The sequence below is a fragment of the Pteropus medius genome, unplaced genomic scaffold (genome assembly GCF_902729225.1).
Source record: "Pteropus medius unplaced genomic scaffold, Ma_sr-lr_union100, whole genome shotgun sequence".
In the NCBI taxonomy this organism is placed as follows: domain Eukaryota; kingdom Metazoa; phylum Chordata; class Mammalia; order Chiroptera; family Pteropodidae; genus Pteropus; species Pteropus medius.
Window position 1 is genome coordinate 9,876,251 of NW_024349519.1, and position 19,285 is coordinate 9,895,535.

General features: G+C 36.6%; 1 protein-coding gene and 1 pseudogene across 11 annotated transcripts in view; one reads left to right on the top strand and one right to left on the bottom strand.

Annotated features, from left to right (window-relative positions):
- BICD1 (BICD cargo adaptor 1) overlaps positions 1-19,285 on the bottom strand; it is a 167,754-nt gene that overhangs the window by 61,388 nt on the left and 87,081 nt on the right. The gene's annotated exons all lie outside the window — the stretch shown is intronic.
- Positions 250-368, top strand: LOC120618807 (uncharacterized; annotated as a pseudogene).

The following is a 19,285-nucleotide window of genomic DNA, read 5'->3' on the forward strand; positions in this document are numbered from 1 at the left end:
AAAAAATTTTTTTTAAATTTTTAAAAAGGAAAAAAAAAGTGTTTTCTCTTAAAAAAAAAAAGTTATAAGGTCCAGGTGAGAAGGAAACAATATTAGCAAAGGATATGGACTACTGTGTAAAGTTTGGGTTAACTTGTAAAAGAAGCTCTATGCTCATCTCTAGGGACCCCTGGACAGCTGTGACTGACCCTGGACCAGGACAAGGATGAAATGGACTAACTAGTGACTTATGTGCTATTTAAAGTTTGAGTCTACGGCCATGCCACCCTGAACAAGCCCAATCCCGTCTGATCTCGGAAGCTAAGCAGGGTTGGGCCTGGTTAGTACTTGGATGAGAAACCATCTAGGAAGATCAGGTGCTGTAGGCATAAAAAATAAAAAATAAGGGGTTGTAAGCTGACAGGGTCCTAGTAATCTATGAGGTCAACCAAGGGTTGCCTCGCCTAAAAAAAAAAAGTTTGAAACTCCCTTAACACACACACTACTAGTTTGTCTATATCATTTATAGAAAATGTACAGATTGATGATTGGTATTTGGCTTCATCTGTTATATTGTCTAATTTTAGCTATATGAGCTGAGAGTATAAAAGACTTTTTTGTAAACTTGAGTCTTGATTTCCCTAAAAACAGGTATCTTGTGTGTACCTTTGTGCTTCACAATCTGAACACAAAGCATATCCACTGAGATAAAAAAGGGCCCTAGAGAGGCATCTGAAGTCTCAGATCTGTCTGTTAATCTGTTTTCATTCTCCTGTTGTATCGTATCCTTTAGTTTACCAAAGCTGAGGGGGCACAGAATAAACTATTCCAATGTATCTCTTCAGTCTGTGGATTATTTCAAGATGAAGACAATTGGGGCCCAGCAACTCAGGAAGAGGCCTTTACCTCCCCCTTAACTGTTTAAAAGAATTTAGGTAGGGCTATTGTACCAATTTGAGAGCTGTTACCAGAGATAACTTTTTACATCAGAAAGACTTACCTGCATGCTATGGCAAACATCTGTTTACCAAACATTTGCTCTTCTCATCTTCCTGTGAATTGTTTTCCTTCCTTCTGAAGCCCCAGACCCTTAACTCAGGATGGTACATAAGCCTTAATTACCTGACTTCCAGGGAGACTCATATTTTTTATGGGGCTTCCATATGTATGAAATTTTTTTCCTATAGTTAATCTGTATGTCAATTTAATTATTAGACCAGCCGAGAATCTAGGAAAGAAGAAAAGTTTTCTGTCCCTATATAGCCTTATATGACTGTATCCTTTAGAATCTTTTGGGTCCTCTCAATGATTTGATCCTGTGTAGATGCTAAAATGTCAGTAAAAGCAAACAAAAACAGAAACTGAGGCTGCGAAAGTAGAATGCATTCATTATGAATTCCAGCAACCATCCAGGAAGACACTACACAGAAGACGAGAAGGCACAGCCTCCATCCCTCACATCTTGCATACTCAGACTAGACTGATCTGCTCAGTCACCAGAAGGCAGGTTATACATGCCAGCCCTGAAGTGAAACAGTGTCAAGGATACAAACTGCATCAGAAATTTTGTGCCTCCCTAAGAGAATATTCTAAAGCATTTTCTTCACATACTCTGTAGCAGTAAAAAACATTTGGAATACAACATTTTTCTACAAACTGTATCTTTGCAGATAGAAGTCTAAAACCAAATAAAGTACTACTACAAGGCAAGATGAACAGGAAGAAATTCAGTTTACATTTCAAAGATATATATACATCTGTATGTATATATAAGTACATTCGATAACATTTTTCCTTCTTGGCAGTCTGTGGTTTTCTCTTTTATTTAAAAACTGCTTTATTTTCATTACTTATTTTATAATCACACAAAGTGATTTTTCAACCAATTACAGAGCTGTTTAAGAGGGAAATCTTGATTATTTAATGTTTTAATAAAAGCTATTTTAACCACATGCATATGACTTATCAGACATAGGAAAAAAATTCTCAGCAAGAGACCATTATGACTCAACCATATATTAACTAATATGTATTAGTAGTTGCTAATTAAATATGTGGTATAAGAAGTTAAATAAAAAGAATTTGCACTTTATATTTTACTATAATAATGAGTTAACTGAGGCCCAGAGAGATTGAGGAAATTAGGGTAGGTCACAGAAGTAGAAAATAATAGCTCTAGGTTTTTACCCAGTCCATCATCCCTAAATCTGAGCTACTATCATTAGAACACCCTGATTTAGACACCCAGACAGAAAGCCAAAGAAAACAGACTGAAACGAAAAGAATAAAATATACAAGGAGAAAATGAAGAGTTCTCTTCAAAATGAGTTTCTCATTTTCTGGGCCTTTGAGCTCAGGAGGAGGCAGGGAGTACTATGAAAACAGAGAACTAAGGGGTCATTGCCTAAAACTCTGAGTACAGTCTTATTTGGCTCAAAGGAAGCACACTAATTCAGAGGGAAAATGGAGTGTTTGGGAGATGAGAACATGCTTTACCTCTTTGGAGACTCAGAAACCTACATAGGAACTCAAAGGATGGCTCCCTTCCCCCAGTCCTGGGAAAGAATTTTGGAAAGCATGAATGAGTGTCTTCTTTTGGCACCCGATGGTCAGGGGCTCACACAGCCAGAGCTGCGCTGTTGAGAGAAAATGATGGCTTCTGGCTGCTGAGGGACTGGTGTCTATGTTGTCCTTGAAGACCCCGCTGACCACACTTCACACATAAGGTCTCTCTCAGTTTGCAGAGAAAAGAAGCTTTTATACCAAACAAAGTCTAATAAGAAGGCCTTTCATAGATATACAAAGACCAGTGATGTAGTTTTCCCTGCCTTGAATTTCAATTAGTATCCTAGGCAATAAAATGACTAATTGAGAAATGTCTGCATTTAGTCTGGGGGCCACGGCCAAAGAAATATTATAAAATATATATATTAAAAATCACTACTGGCCAAAAGACCTCTCAAAGTGTGTGTGTGTGTGTGTGTGTGTGTGTGTGTGTGTTTCATAAATATTCTATTGGAGTTTCAAAATCTTATCATAGTTTTGCCTAATAACTCCTGAAAATTACCTTTTTGCTTTACCTATTTAACATTTAGTGAGTTAAATATGTTCCCATCTACCATTTAATTAATCAAATATGTATGAGATAGCTTCAATTCTTTGGTGGTACCTCAATTATTTAATTTCACCTCTATCAAACTTGTATACTTTCAGTAAAGCTCACATTTTCCAGAAACAATTAGACTGACAGACATTGGAAACACGATTTTTTTAGTAAGCCAGAGATGCTTTTTTGTAATGTATCGACCATAACACAAATATAGTATCAGTTGTATTAAGATATTCAAGATTTGTGTTATTTTATTACTGTCATATTATTTTATTGTTATTATAATCTTGTATTACTATTCATATATTATTTTATTCATCACTATTTTAATCTCTTTCATTAATGAATTGAGACTATAAATCTAAAGAATGATATTTTAGATTAACCACAATTGTAAATTAACATATGTCTAGGGCCTAAGATATGACTGGCTTAAAACAAGTCGATTTTAAGCAAACATAACATTAAATAGAATTTTTTTAAAAAAAATCAAAGTGAACACTCTTAGAGAATATTCTTAATTAGTTATTGACCTGTGTCTCAGATGTCAGATTTATGGTGACATCAAAAGTCAAGTTCATAGTGTTATAAATCCAGAGAATTTAAAATTTCATTTCTAAAACTGTTAAAAATACTAAAATGATGCACTAAATAAATGTCTACCCATCCTTGATAAAATATTTCTTTATACATTTTTTCTTTCTCAATAAAATCAAATAAGTAGGCTATAAGTTTAGTCTAGTAAAAATGCTTTTTTGAATATGGAAACTAGCTCATTAAATTACTCATTTTACAGTTCCTATATAGTACTTAGGTCTGAAGAGGAATATGCTCCACGTTTTCGCAGTCTAAGAAAATAATTTAAATTAGGAAAAAGAATTCCTATTACCAAAATCTGGGAGGATAGCATTCCTATTTACATTCCTTTTTTAAAAAATCATAGCCACATTTACTCTAAGTCCAAAATATTATGTATTTATAAACCTATTTCCATTATTATGTTTTAAATAAACCTGTCTTTCTAACATATACTACTATTTAAATCTAATGACATATTAATTCTAAGAGAAAAGAAATAAATAATGACCACTTGAAGTCATGAACATATTACTGATAACAGAGGTTCTCAAAGTGTGGTGCTAGAACCGGCAGCATCAACAGCACATAAAAATTTGTTAAAAATGCAGTCTCGAGCCCCACCCCAGACCTACTGAATCAGAAACTCCAGTAATCTGTGTTTTAACAAGCTCTTTTGATACATGCTAAGTTTGACAACCACTGGTCCAAATAAGAAAAAATCAACTTACAACAGCTTAAGTCCATCCAGGAAACAGATGCTCATAGTAGGTTGATCTATTAGTTATTCAAAAATGTCAACTGTCCAGTAATTACAAATAAATAAGTGTAACAGATAAACAATGGGACAAAATAGAGAGCCTAGAAACACTCATATTTATATTAAAACTTAATGAACGAGTTCATACCTCAGAGGGAGCACCCAAAAAAAAAAACCCTTATAAACAACAGAGATGTCACTGCAGATTAGTGGGGAAAAGATAGGCTAGAGGAAAATATATGAGAATACATATAAAACTTTGCAACAGAATTTCTCAAATAAGAAACAAAAGTAGCTTACCATGGAGGAAAAGATGAACTTCTGTTCATCTAATATAATTTACAACATAGCAAAATGAAAAGATAAGCCTCTAACTAGGAGTAGATATTTCTCATACATATTGACGAAGACTGGTATTTAGTATCTATTCATGCAACAACTATTCGTTGAGTGCTTATCATGTGCCAGACACTATTATAAATGCTAGGGATATAATAAGCAGCAACAAACTACACAAATCTCTGCTCTCTTGAAGTTACATGCCTTGCTTAACAATAGACCTACCTAATCAATAAGTAAATTATAAAGTTCATTTATTTAAATTATAGGTAAATTATATACTTAGAGGGACAAAGTTTAGACGATCAGAGACAAGTTGGCCTATAGAAGAGTTGAATGGATGGATTATTGGTAGTGGTCATGTAGTGTGGAGATCTTTGTACTAAATATTAACACTTACCAGAGAGCATCTACTTTGGAAGAGACACTAAACAACCAGGCAGACAGAATGACTTAGAGAGTTGACATCTGCCAGCCTCTGTCATCAGCCACCCTTATGCTGACACAATGCAACCATGAAGGTATTAGGGGGCTTCTGTCAGCACACAACAGAATTCAAGTCTCACAGCTGGAGTTCTTGGGGCAAGGCTCTAACTTCTGCAAAGTGATTGAGGTATTATTTATTAACTTCTTGTTCATTCTAAATTCTATTTTATTTGTCATTATCTTGGATTTTGGACCATAAAGGGTCCCAAAAAGTCTTTTGGGTGATGTGGTTCTACTGCTATTCTGGCAGCTCACATGAAGGAGCTTTTAAGAGTCAAGTCATAATTAATGAGGAAATGAATTTTTAGAATGTGGTCCTATTGTCATCACAATAGATAGTCACTATGCTGAAAAGAAAATCATCTGTTATAAAATTAAAATTTTATAACATTCTAGTTAAAATTTGAAATATTTCAGGAGTGTCTCTCGGACAAGAAAATCCTCCAGTAGATATAATGCACTTTGATGAAATGACTCTCATCCCAGGTCCCCACCATCACTGCAGGGTTCTATTAAAATAGACTATTTATGTATGATAGAATTATAGGGCTAAGACCTTGGAGGGAAGATGGCTGATTGCACATAAATAACCTAAATAGAAATGGTCTCCCTGCTTAGATGAGGAAATCTGTATATATCATCGTTAAAAGTTTAAACCAATTTGTGAAAAGCAATGGAAGATCCTCACAGACTGTGGCTATAAGAATGGATGCACCAAAAAAAAAAAAAGAGAGAGAGAGAGAGATGACACACTTATTCACCATCCAAACAAGCTATAGGATTCTTTATACTCTAGAATTCTATTCTCCATTCTAATTCACTTAAGCAGAAAGGGATGATGGAAGAGTCTATTTCTCAAGTAAACTGCTGACTGAGACTGAAAATGTACCCAACTGAACCTCTTCAAAACTGAGTCATAGCAGTGTGATTGCTAATCAACAAAATGAACTTAAATGTCTTAGTTTATAGTTACTTTATTTTTTTTCTCTTTTAACCAAGACACTTGCATGAGAACTTCTGCTTTTAGCCACAATGAAGTAACAAAGAAAGGACTTAATCTTTCTTATAAACAAAAAACAGGACAAAATATATCATACAGCTGTTTTCAGACATTGAACAACAGGCCTGTAGGTCTGTGATCTCTAGAAGAAGGGAAACAGATGAGGTGAGCAATATGAACACCCCAACTTTCTGCCTGGAGGCAATTTATGGGCTCCAAGTGTGGGGAGGGGAACCCAGAGAGCAGCTCAGAGGCCCAACTGAGGTGAGGAGATGGAGTGCAGAGCTCAAGCTGAGATGGCTGAAGTTGCAGGACAGAATTCTGGAAAGGAGAGAGCCACATAAAAAAAGACCTCCAGAAATCCCCATAAGGGTTTCCTTGAGTCTTTTCTGTGTATGAGGCTGTACAACCCTATTCTATGAAAAACATGCAAAACACTGGAATTACAAAGAAATACAGAACAAGACCTTTGACTTCCAGGACTAAAACATAGTGAAGAATTTCACATTGGTAGTGTTTTCCTTCTCGCCACTTGGTTTTATCTAGTTCTTTCCCAATTTTAAAATTCTTTTAAATTTCTGAATAAATTTTTAATATAACAAACACTAGAAATTTATATTAAAAAAAGAACTTTATCGATTCTGTATGTATTTGATTTTTTATAGAGAAGGTAAATACATAGTCATTCATTCTTTTTATTGGTTCAACAAATACTCATTGAATGCATACAATATGCAAGAAATCATGTAGGTTCTGGGATTACAAAAAGCATAGGACTCTGCCTTAGCTTCAAAGAGTTTATCATTTAGTTAGGGAGATGTGCTTAAGAGCTGATAATATGTAACATTTACTAAATCCTGGTATGCAAGAATTGTTCTAAGTTATGAGTACTCTGATGCAGTAATTCATTTACTCTCATAATATTACGAGGTAGATATATTATTATTATCCCAATTGTATAGATAAATAAGTTGAGGCACAGAGAGTGTACATAATTTGCTTAATGATGTACATTCTGTAGGTGGCAGAGCCAGGATTTCAAGCCTTGCGGTAGGACTCCAGAATAGCTGTTATTAAACATTACTGTATGGTACTTAAAAAATGAGCTATTCAAAAAGTGTTTATGAGGGAGTGGCTACCATATGTAAAGTACTTTGCTAGGTAGTAAAATTTAAATACCTATATGATAATCCCTAGTTCCAAGATATTTATATTCTATATATAATCAACATTAAAATGATTATTATGAATTAATATCTGAAAATAGCTATACTATAGCTAAAATGCATCATGAACGTCAAACAATTTGCATACGAATTAACTTTAGGAGCACTTTAGTGCCAGGCAAGAACGGCCTCGATAATATGTTAAAAATAATTTAGCAAGCATTCTTTTATTTGTTGATAATTGAAAACTGTTTTAATAATCTTTTCAAGTATACTTTTATTATTTAAAAATGTTCACCAATTGCGAAATAAATGTTCCTGTGGTGTCGTGTTGTCTCCCACTGTCTGAGTTTCCTAAAGCTGCCGTAACAGATGACCATAAACTTGGTGGCTTAAACAACAGAATTTATTCTCTCGCAGTTACAGAAACCAGAAGTCTGACATGGAGGTGCTGGCAGGGCAACAACACTCCTTCGGAAACTCTAAGGGACGAACTTTCTTTGCTGTTTCCAGCTTCTGGTGGTCCTAGAGTTCCTTGTCTTGTGGCAGCAAAACTCCAATCTCTGTCTCCAACTTCACAGTCTCTGTCTCCTTCCTCCCTGTGTCTCTGTCTTCTCCTTTTCTGTCTCTTATAAGGACACCTGTCACTGGATTTAGGGCCCACTCTAAACCAGGATGAGATCGTCTCAAGATCCTCACCTTAATTACATTTTCAAAGGCCCTTATTCTAAATGAAATCACATTCTGAGGTAGTAGGGGTTGGCATGTTTTGAGCTGTGTGACATATATTTTGGGGGCTACTAGTCAATCGATATATATCCACCTGAATTATTCTTATTTTTTTGTTGTTTTGCTAATGTTAAGGGTGGCAGGAGGCTAAAGGGGGTGAATGGCTAGGACATGGGGAGGGATTTGCTAATAACAGGGACATAGATGGAGAAGGAAATGAGAGAATGAATAGGAAAAACGGGAGAAAACAGAAGACACAGGGAACAGAGCAGCCAAGGAATGAATTAAACTGAGATGCATATACATAAAAGATCAAGAAGAGAGTAGGCAGAAAAGAAGAGAAGATAAAGAAAAAGACAAAAAAAAATGCTGAGGCAATGGGGAAGGTTTGGGGACAGTGTTCAAGGATTCTTGGTAATGAGCTGCATTTGCACTGTTATTAAAGGGCAATGCCCACTGCTTGGCCTCTGCTGCCTCCCAACTAGTACGAAGGGAATCTCACTAGAACCTCTAATGGGTCCTTCCTGCCACATCCCACCAGGCCCTGCTGCCTGGTTATGCTGGGTCCACCAGGTGCCCATACTACTTAGGTGGTCAAATCTCTTCCAGGAACCAAGATCACAGAGGTAACAGAATCCCTTTGGTATGAAAATGCAAAACCTCACTGAATATCATGAAAACGTAAAGACCCTGTTTCTCTTTCCTTTAGTATTATCCTTGGTTTTACAGCAATGCTGCTTGTGTCATGGAGCCTGACAGACTTTTACTTAGTGTCTCACCATCCCCAGACCCTCTCCCTACAACGTGCATACACAGTCATGAGAATCCATAAAGATCTAAGCAGGGAGACACATCTGAGTGACAAAGACTTAACCAGAATTGCCCTCTGATGATTTCTGGGTTAAGAGAAGAAAACAATAACAGGAAGGGATAAAACACAGAAATAAAAGATTATTACTACTTACAATCTGTGCATCTAGGAGACCTTTGTAGAAGTTTTGGATGAGCTGCCTAGCACAGGGCCTGGCACATAGGTAGTCAATAAATACTTGTTAAATTAATCCATGAGCTAGAGCCGAGGTCCCCAAGCCCCAGGGTGGTACTGGTCTGTGACCTGTTAGGAATCGCACTGCCCAGCAGGTGAGCGGCAGGCAAACAAGCAAAGCTTCATCGGTATTTGCAGTCGCTCTCCAGCACTAGCTAGCATCACTGCCTCAGCTCCACCTCAGATCATCAGGCATTAGATTCTCATAGGAGCACTGGTCCCTGGTGCCAAAAAGGTTGGGGACCACTGAACTAGAGAAACAGCCTGTGGAAACCACGTGCTTGGGCCTCCCCAGGTAATAAAGTCCCCATTCACAATCCTCATCCTCCTATAATAGGCCTCAGTTACGTATGCATTACATATTCCCCAGCCAAGCCAGGGAATTATAATATTTTGAATCAGAGGTCTAGTTACTTAAATGGTTATTTTGATTGAAATATAAAGACAGATAAGGGAAGGCTTTCCAGGGAAACTTCCAGTAGAACTTTTATTTAAGACCCTCAGGCAAAACCAGTAATTACAGGGTCTTAACTCAGTGAGGTAAAGCAGTTGCTGCTCCCCCACACAAGTGGTCCTGGGAATCTTAAAGTGCTTACACAAAAATTTAGTCTAGAAACTAACCAGCAGCATTGAGGAGCAGCAGGCAAGTAACACGATTGAGAGCAATGTTTTCAATGTGTGGCCTGTGACCCACCAGTGCTTTGTGAAATCAGTTTAGAGGGTTGATTCCAGCATTTGAAAAATATGAAATAACAGAATAGGGTAAAGTAAGATAGAGGAGATGATACCAGCGTGCACTGAGGAAAGTAACAGTAAGCACTGTTTGCATGAAATTTTGCTTTGGAAATGTTTATGTATATGCATATCTACATGTACGTGTGTACATGAATGCATACACACACATAAGCATGCATGTGGGCTCTGGGTAGGTAGCAATGTAAAATAGATTGCTGATTGTGGGCTGTGCAAGACATGTTTGAAAGGCACCACTGCAGAGAAGGCAGCCACAGATACAGTCACAAAGAACTGGAGAGTGCATAACCCCCAAGAGGGGCGGCTGCCACTCAGCTCCAAATGGATCTGGCTAAACTTATGATTTCCAAGAGAAGACAGAAATCTGCTTTTTTGTGTCATGATTTTTAAATGCTGGCAATTAATTCAACAAAACAAAACAAAAAAGAAGTGCAGCACGTGTATGTGTATTGAAGACAGCCCATAGACAACCAGTTTGGGTTCTCCATACTAGAGTAATATTCTTGTAAACCTACTCTGCAGAAAAATATGTTAATTGGTCACTCTCTTGTTCACAAATATTTACTGTCCCTCCCAGGAGCCCCTCCCTTGTCAGTGCTCTCATTGACTTCAGTCTCGGACATATGATTTGCTTTGGCCAATGGAATGTGAATGAAGTGATGTGCTTGCCTCTTCTGAGCAGAAACTTTCAGAGCCTGTATATGATCTTCTCTTGTCTCTGCCTGGAGACCAGCAACAGCCCATATAGGGACTGTCCCTTCAGTCAAGCTTTCAGAATGGTAGCGATTTGGAAGAGAGACGCTGACCACTGGAAACAGACAAGGAGCAAGAGCAACAGTTAAACGTTGTTTTAAGCTACTGAGATTCTCGAGTCTTGTGTCACTATAGGATAACTTTGCCTCAACTCACTGAATCAATGATTTACATAGGTATTTTGCAATCGACTTTATCATGTAATGTTGTGAATGATCCTTTTATTAATACATATTTTGCTTTAAAATAATAGCATATCAGATGACCAAGAGACATAGTAAAAAGTCTTCAATTTTATTAGTCATCAGGTAAATGCACATTAAAAACCATGGTATAATACTACTATATAATTACTAGAGTAACTAAAGTAAAAAAAAAAAGGGAGAAAATACCAAATATTGGTGAAGATGTGGTATAACCAAACTCTCACATATTGAACATATACAATCACTCTGGAAAATTGTTTGGTAGTCTCTGCTAAAGCTGAACAGGCATAATGCTATTCTACTCCTAGGCAGAGAAATACATATAAATATGCTCCAAAATACAAGAACAAGAATGTTCATAGCAGCTTTACTTCTAACAACCAAATATCTCAAACAATTTGAATGTCAATTGACAATAGAATGGAAAGACAAACAGTGATATATTCATACAATGAAATATATCTACATATGTATACATATATGTATTATTGATATATGTTACATATATAACAACAATACATATATGTATATGTTACATTCATTGATATATGTTACATATCTGTTATATATGTAACATATATATTATTGATATGTTATATATGTAACAGATATATCAATAATACATATATGTATACATATATATCAGTGAGAATCAATGAACTTCAACCACATGTAATCACTTGAATAAATTGCCCAAATATGAGGTTTTTTGGATAACTTTACTAAATTATTCATTTTACTGTACATGGACATTTGATTGTTTTCATTTTTCTCTATCACAAACAGTGCTGCTGTGAACATTGCTTTATATGTCTCCTGACTCAAAAGTACACAGTTTCCTGAGATACATACCTAGGGTTGGAAACACTAAATCTCAGATCTATACATTTTTAGCTTTACTAAATAAGGCCAGTTTTTCAAGGTGGTTGTCCACTCTCAATGTCTGAGAGCTCCTGCTGACCCCCATCTTCACTGACATTTAGTATTATCCATACCTTTTTATATCCTGGCACAGTCTTTGAAGAGATAGAGGGGCTCAACAGAATGCTACATAAATTTGTATGATCCTTGGATCTACAATGAGTAATACAGTTAACATATTTTATATTCCAGAGCAAATAAAATAATTTTACGTGTACAGAATTATATAATTTCTACTTCTCTAACCAAGTATCTATCTGATCTTTTCTCCATAACTTTGACGTTTCTATAAAATTTACATTTCTAATCCTAGTGATGCTTAGAAAAGATTTTATACCCTTAAAAAGAAATTATAAAAGCTTGTTTGTGCTTGGTGCTGAACTGCACAAAGTAATCAGATACCTGAATTTTGTTAATATTATTCGAGAAAAATCAAACAAACATTGAATGAGAATCTGTTAGTGTTAGTGTTTCTTATTTTATGTATCCTCTTAACTTCCTTTTTACAGATATGAAACAAAAGATAAGAGAAGCCTTTAATCCTCAGTGACAGAGCCAATTGGTGGCTGGGTCAGAATTCAAATCCAGGTCTGTCTGATTAGAAAATAACTTTATCCTCATTAATCATCACTGCTTCTTTTTACGAGTTTCCTTGTGACCTATTATATTTTTTCAGTTTTTCAAAATAAAAATACTTTGTCTAAATTTTCATTTATCACTTGGCAAAAAGGAAATCTTACTGGGTTTAAAATCTGAAGCCCAATGAAACTAGGTAAATCCTGGCTCTACCACTTCCTCATTGGCGGCCTCTGGCAGCTTTCTGATCAGATGTAAAGTGAGAATAATAATCATATCAGAGGATAGCTGTGAGGATTGAATTAGAGCAATAATGGTAAACCCTTGGCATAGTGTTTCACACACAGTAGGTGTTCAGAACATGCTAGCTATTGTTAATAACACAGACACATGCCAACATTTATTAAAGGTAATACTTTAACGAGTCTGGCTTTTACTACTGATCTGTGTCTTCTTGAGATCCAGCAAAACATCTGGTGCAGACCAGCTGGCTCAAAGAATAATTGTGATTGGGTGTCAGGAATGTTTTATAAGGGATGACATTTAGCCGAGACCTGAATGACGAGAACGATCTGGCCATCTGGGGCAAAGCATGGCAGGGAGAGAGTAAACAGGAAGAACAAAGGTCCAAGGAAGAAAGTAGCAGCCAGGGAGCCAGGGGTCCAGTGTGCTGAAGTAGCATGGCTGAAGGAGAATGACACACAGTACATTTGGGAGGTGAGAAAGTGCCTGATCATGGCCTTGTAGAAATATTAAATATTTTCTCCATTTCAGTCCTTCATCATTAGAAGATTTTTAAGCCAGTGAGTAATAGGGCACAAACAAGAAATATTTTATTGACCGAGAATTAAAAGGGTCACATTAGCAATTATACATCTATTGCTTTAAAAGGAGACAAGACTTTGGTATGGCTAGAGCTTTTTCAAATTCTGTCCAGACGACTGGCACATTGTGACCACTATGGACCAAACTGTCTCCCCCCATTCCATTTATATGGTGAAGCCCTAACCCCACAATGTGATGATATTTGGAGATGCGGCCTTTGGGAGATAACCAGAGTTAGATGATATCATGAGGGTGGGACCCTGCTCTGATGGGATCAGTGCTCTTATAAGACAACAGAGACCCTGCTCCCTCTCCCTGCATGAGCAAAGAGGAAAAGCCATGTGAGGATGCAGCGAGAGGGCAGCAATCTGCAAGCCAGGAAGAGGGTTCTCACCAGGAAGCAAAGAGGCTGGAACCTTGATCTTGGACTTCTCAATCTCTAGAACTGTTAGACAGTAATTTCTGTTGTTTAAGCTTCTCAGTCTGTGATATTTTCTTACGGAAGCACAAGCAGACTAATCCAATCCAAGGAAAGAGAAATGAGTGTCAATCAAAGCACTGAATTGCTCTTAATGCTTCTGCTGTGGGAGAAAAAAAAATGCCTCTCAAAAACTCATAGAGAAGAAAACAGACTAATTAAACAAGGAGAACAAAAAAAGGAAATTCTTTTTAAGCAATGTCATCTATTGGTTCATTGCTCCATTCTAATTGCACCAGAAGGAAACTAAGTAATAGTATTCATTGAATTCTAGAAGACTTGGCCCAAATTTCATTAATCTAATTCAAAGGCTCAATTCAGCAAGAGGCAGATGATGTGACTGCCCCCGACTGAATGAGATAGTGACATAAGCAAATGCATTGCTCTTGACAGCAACAAGCAAATAAATGCACTGCTCTTGACAGCAACATGGCGAACAGAGGAGGAAAGAGCATGGAGAAAGCCAAGGTTTTGTTTATTTGTTTGTACTGCTTATGAATTTCCAAATAGATGTTACGAATGAGTATGACAAAATACAGTACCTGTTAAGAGGTTTAAGTTTCTTATTTTGTTTATTCAACAAATATTTTCCTGAGTAAATATTCTTGAGTCTCTGTGAGGGCCAGATATCATTCTGGATGCTTAAGACAGAGCAATGAATAAGACAGATATGGTCCCTGCCCACAGAGGGCAGCTGTATAGCAGGTGGAGAAAAATGGAAAATAAAGGAAACAATACAAACCTAGAAAGGCTCACATAGTGAAAAATGTTAAGAATAAAATAAAACAGAAATGTGCTAGAAAGTGACCAGGGAGCTGTTTCTGTCACTATTCACCTACGGCTTGTGACAAATAAATGTTAATTGACAGCCTAATATACATTTCTGCTTTCTTGTTGTCCTTCAAAAAGGAAACATTCTAATCACTATTGGTCAAAAACAATAAATAAGAATCCATGGTCCCTCTTGGTCCATTATCATTCAGTTAAATTTGTATATACATATTGAATCCCTTCGAAAGAGAAAATGGCAAATGCTGCTGGATAAGTACAATGGGGCATTAAAGTCAAACAAACGAGTTTAGATTTAAAATGTAAACAGTTTGAAAGTAGGGACCAGGTTTTCCTCATCTCTGCATCATGCATGGCAACTAGCATAATTCCTGGCATTATTAATAATGTGGTAAATCTAACAGGAAGAAAGGGCAAAGATATGAACAAGCAATTCAAAGAAAAAGGAACCCAAATGACTAACACAGTAAGATGCTAAAACTAATTCATAATGAAAAAAAAAATAAAGTGAAAGGCGAAGTGGTTTTTTACCCCCAACATACCAGTTACAAAATTTAAAAACTTTTGTAAAAACAATCCCTACAAAAAACCAGTGTTCAACATTGTGTGTGTAGACACGAACCCTTAATCATCACTGGAAGGGAGGGTTAACTGATGCAGTCTTTCAGGAAGGCAGTTTGGAAAGAAATATCAAAAGTGTAAATGAACATCCCTCTTAACCTAGAAATTACACTACAGACAACTTATCCCATGGATATATTTGTCAAAACGCATATATATGAATCACAAAGATTTTCTTTTGGGTATAGTTTATGTGAGGAACATAAACCCACTGTCCATCACATAGAGAATGGTTACATAATTTATGGTATATCCATACAGAATAGTATGTAGCTATTCTTTTTTTCTTTTTTAAAGGAGAGTTCTATAAAACACATAATTTAAGTGAAAAAGAAAATCAAGGAGCCTAAACATTTCTGAAATAATATGTGTTAATAGTGTCATGGGAGGCAAAATAGCCCCCCAAAGATGCCCATGCCTTAATCCTGTGCATATGTTAGGCTACAGGGCAAAAGGGAATTGAGATTGCAGATGAACTGAGATGCTAACCATGAAATAGGGAGTTTATGGTGGATTATCCATGTGGGCTTGATGTAATCACAAGAGACCTTAAAAGAAGAGAAAAGGCAAAGAAGGGAACCAGAGAAGTGGCAGTGTGAGAAGGATTCTGCTTGATGCTGCCAACATTAATGATGGAAGAAGGGGGACCGTGAGCTAAGGAATGTGGTGGCCTCTCAAAGCTGAAAAGGGCAAGGAAAAAGATTCTCATCTACAGCCTCCAGAAAGGAACACAGAGCTCTACCAACACCTTGATTTAGCCCAGCAAGATGCTTTTCTGACTTCTGAACTACAGAACTATAGGATAGAAAATGTGTATTTTTTTAATCCACAAAGTTTGTGATAATTTGTTACAGCAAACTAATACAAATGGTGACTTCTATACAGTAAGACTGGAGGTTAGGGCAGTATGGAGAAACATTTCAAATTTCGTCATTTTTACTTAATTTAAATATCTTAACATATGTATATGTAACTTTAGAAATATAGTCAAGAAACTTCAACTTGATGTCTAAATAGAATTTCTTTGTGGTTAATGCACTATAGGACAAGCTTAGACCCTGCAGTCCTTTTAAAAGCATGTCAGACCTAGGGCTGTGGAATTTACATAATATGATTTGGTCTTTTCATTCTAATAGTTCAGCCTCTCCACCACCCAGCGCCTCTCAAAATCCTTTCTTATGTCTCCTATTTATTTTAAGGAACGAATCGCTAACCAAAATGGTCTGACATATCAACGCAACAGCACTTATTAATAAATCCTCTTTATTTCCTTTTCAAGTCTCTGTTTTAGGACCTGTGCTTCAGTATTCCTGGGAACCAAAGTTGTGTTGCAATAAAATCAGTTGCAAATTATCGGCATTATCAAATCATAGGAAGAAGTTTGTGCATAAAAACGAATAAAATACAATAATGTAACAATATCAGTTCAATGCTGCCAATTAACCAAATAAATACTAAAAAATAAACAAATAAATACATCTGCAGGGCTCCCAAAGTGCTCCCAAACCTGCAGGATTTTAAGCTCGGCTCCATTTAAACTTTGTCGGGGACACCTGTGAAACACAGGGATACCCCCTTCTCCAGCCATAATGATCTATATCATATTTCTCTATGAAAATCAAATCAGAAACTCTCTTCCCTCTTGCTTTAACTCTAGGTGAGAGAGGAAGAGAGAAGACACATTCACAGACAAGTCAATAACTTACTTTAATTAGATTTTCATATTGTTAACCAAAGTATAGGTCAATTAAACTATTTCAAAGAACCCATATATAAAAGAACATGTTTTGTTTTAAAGAGATCCCTGTACACATCAACTTTCTTGACAGTTAAGTCCAGGCTCACTTTTCCATCCCAGATCTGCTCCTCCAGGCATCAGGAAGTTTGCTTGTTTAAATCTTTTTGTATTTCCTTCTTGTCAACTGTTAATTCACTCTTCCCTACCCACCTGGAGTTCCTCTCTCTAAAGGGTGGTACTGAGTAATAACAGACTTTCCAGCTTCCCAGTTCCCCTCAACTCCCATCCCACATCATTCCCATCCAACCTGACTTAGAGTTCTTAAAATCGGCACAAGAGTCTTTTACTTTAAGGTTTCCATCTTTACGTGTATCAGGAAAGCAGATCTAACTTGTTTAAGCACTTCTCTCTTGCAATTACCCCTCCTACCTTACCTCTCTCCATCATCAATTTCTCCTTCTTTAAGCATCATCAGTTTACAAACACACATCTCCCATTAGAATAAACCACCACCACAGTGGAAAATAACAACAAAACAACCTAAAATAATAATATCCCTATTCCTCTGCTGCCTTTCAGGGCAAAATCCTGAAATGAATTGTTTATACTTTTCATCTCCATTTCTTCACATTCTCTGCAGCCTACTCTAATCAGACTTGGTGCTCTCCAGACTCCAGCAAAATCTCTTGCCAAGATCATCAGCAACTTCCATCTTGCCAAATCTGATAATCGATCCTTAGCTTCATCTTACTCTCATTTCTTCCTTTTGGACATACATTTATATCTAGGATTCAGTCTCATATAATGGCTCCTCCTCCTTTTCCTCACTGACTTCTGTACTCTGGAGTGTCCAAGGTCAGATCCTTGCATACATTCTCTTGTCACTCCATAGGTGATCACATCTGGACCTATGACTTTGAATGTCATCTATTCACTGATAACTCTCAAATTTCTTTCTCTAGACTCAGCGCCTACCTTGAGCTCCAGACTGTGTATCTAATTACCTTCTTGTTGTCTTCTCTTCTTGGAGATCTCATAGGCTTCTCAAACCAGACAGGATCAAAACAGAACTCTTGATGTCGTCCTCCCCACCCCACCCCCAACAAACCAACCCTGTCCCTGCATGAGAATTTCTCATTTTACAACAGGACAGAAATATAAGTATGTTTACTATTCATCTCACTCACACAAATATGTTTCACGAGAACAAGGATTTTGTCTTGTTTCTTGCTATCTTTCCAGTACCTATACCAGTATCTGGCAAATAGAAAGGTGTTCAAAAAATATTTGATGACCGAAGAATAGTGAGAGAAGAACAAAAAAATAATAAACAATGGAAAAGTTACAAATATTAAATAACTATAAAGAATCTTAATAGTTCTTCCTAATCAGTAGAAAAGAACAAAATTTTTCAATGCTTGGGTGTAAATCTGCTATATTATTATTACAGTATTATTTCTGGAGGAAGAGATAATCAATTCTTTTCCTTTTTAGTGACTAGTCCCTCCCATCATCCTCCTAGTTACCAGGTGATAATGAGAAGGAGGAGAAATAATTATGAATAGTCTCCCTAGACTCAAAGGTATTATTTACATCTTTACATTATTTACCAAGAGGCAGTTGCTTTTCAATATAAACATCTCTTCTATTCTACACTAGAAAGTCAACTTAGACAACATTTTGTAATTTTCCCTTCTGATTTAAAGATCAAATCAGATTACTGGGTACTTTAAATATTCCTTTTCAGACTTCCCACTTAGTCAGCAAAAGTCTAGATCTACAGGAGAGAGAAATGGAAGCAATGTTAGCTGCTCCTGGGTGTCCTGATTCTAAGATTGGAGTCCAATGGTTACCATGCCCATCTCCAGCTTGAGAATTTGGAATTAGACCTTCTCAGAGAATTTAAATTGGGGCTTTGTGATATTCTGTAAATAATTCTTAAACTTAACAGGAGCCAGGTTAAAGTTAGGTATTTTTTTATCTACTTTTGTTCCTGTTTCTTGATAAGAAAAGTTGGAGGCTTTTTCCTTCCAGATGTCAATCTTGCTTCAACCCAGTACTCAAATCCTTAAAATATGCCTGTGGGGTCAAGAGTTGTGATTTCATCCTTTTTCTTAAACTACTGTTTATTAAGCACTTATCTTCTTAACTATTCCAAGAGCTTTGCACTTTCTCACTTAATCCTCAAAGTAGCCCTATCTGACAATATTATGCTCATCTAACAGATTAAGAAACGGAGGTAGCGAGAGGTAGTAACTTGCTCAGGGGTCATGATTCAGATCCAGATCTGTTTGATTCCAGATCCCATGCTTTAACCATGACACCACACGTACAGCCTCTTTTGCTTTTTTTTCCCTGCTGATGACTTGGACTATATTATCACTTGTGTTTTTATTATTATTTATACCCTCTGGTTAAATGTTTGGAGGCCATTTA